This window comes from Arachis hypogaea, chromosome 4, assembly GCF_003086295.3.
Source record: "Arachis hypogaea cultivar Tifrunner chromosome 4, arahy.Tifrunner.gnm2.J5K5, whole genome shotgun sequence".
In the NCBI taxonomy this organism is placed as follows: domain Eukaryota; kingdom Viridiplantae; phylum Streptophyta; class Magnoliopsida; order Fabales; family Fabaceae; genus Arachis; species Arachis hypogaea.
The window spans coordinates 16,889,078-16,890,431 of record NC_092039.1 but is presented as its reverse complement, the minus strand read 5'-3'; the positions used below and the strand labels follow the sequence as shown (position 1 = coordinate 16,890,431).

The 1,354-nt window shown below is 41.0% G+C and overlaps 1 non-coding gene across 1 annotated transcript; it reads left to right on the top strand.

Annotated features, from left to right (window-relative positions):
* Positions 1-995: 995 nt before the first annotated feature.
* On the top strand, positions 996-1,099 carry LOC112798717 (small nucleolar RNA R71). Its single transcript, XR_003200315.1, has one exon. It is a non-coding gene; the product is annotated as a small nucleolar RNA R71 (small nucleolar RNA).
* Positions 1,100-1,354: the final 255 nt, after the last annotated feature.

The window sequence follows — 1,354 nt, the reverse complement described above, 5'->3', positions numbered from 1 at the left end:
GATATTGAGCAGCTTACTCTTCAGTTACATTTTCATCCTCTTCAAAGGAAGAATAGTTCTCAGAGTTCATGAATGGCAGAAGGAAGTTTAATGGAATCTCTATGGTCTCTATATGAGCCTCAGATTCCTTTAGGTCCTTAATAGGGAACTCCTTTCTGTCTGGAGGATGTCCCATGAGGTTTTCCTCATTGGGATTCACGTCCTCCCGTTCCTCTTTGGATTCGGCCATTTTGATTATATCAATGGCCTTGCTCTCTTTTTTTGGATTCTCTTCTGTATTGCTTGGGAGAGTACTAGGAGGAGTTTCAGTGATTTTCTTACTCAGCTGACCCACTTGTGCCTCTAAGTTTCTAATGGAGGACCTTGTTTCATTCATGAAACTTAAAGTGGCTTTAGATAGATCAGAGACTATGTTTGCTAAGCTAGAGGGACTCTGCTCAGAATTCTCTGTCTGTTGCTGAGAAGATGATGGAAAAGGCTTGCTATTGCTAAACTTGTTTCTTCCACCATTATTAAAGCCTTGTTGAGGCTTTTGTTGATCCTTCCATAAGAAATTTTGATGATTTCTCCATGAGAAATTATAGGTGTTTCCATAGGGTTCACCCATGTAATTCACCTCTGCCATTGCAGGGTTCTCAGGATCATAAGCTTCTTCTTCAGAAGATGCCTCTTTAGTACTGTTGGATGCATTTTACCATCCATTTAGACTCTAAGAAATCATGTTGACTTGCTGAGTCAACATTTTGTTATGGGCCAATATGGCATTCAGAGTATCAATTTCAAGAACTTCCCTCTTCTGAGGTGTCCCATTGCTCACAGGGTTCCTCTCAGAGGTGTACATGAATTGGTTATTTGTAACCATGTCAATGAGTTCTTGAGCTTCTACAGGCGTTTTCTTTAGGTGAATGGATCCACCTACAGAATGGTCCAGTGACATCTTAGAAAGCTCAGATAGACCATCATGGAATATATCTAAAATGGTCCATTCTGAAAGCATGCCAGAAGGACACTATTTGGTCAACTGCTTGTATCTTTCCCAAGCTTCATAGAGGGATTCACCATCTTTTTGCTTGAAGGTCTGAACATCCACTCTAAGCTTGCTCAGCTTTTGAGGAGGAAAGAACTTGGCCAAGAAGGCCGTGACCAGCTTATCCCAAGAGTCCAGGCTATCTTTAGGTTGTAAGTCCAACCATGTTCTAGCTCTGTCTCTTACAGTAAAGGGAAAAAGCATGAGCCTGTAGACTTCAGGATCTACTCCATTAGTCTTAACAGCATCACAGATCTGCAAAAATTCAGTTAAAAACTGATAGGGATCTTCTGATGAAAGTCCATAGAACTTGCAGTTCTGTTGCAT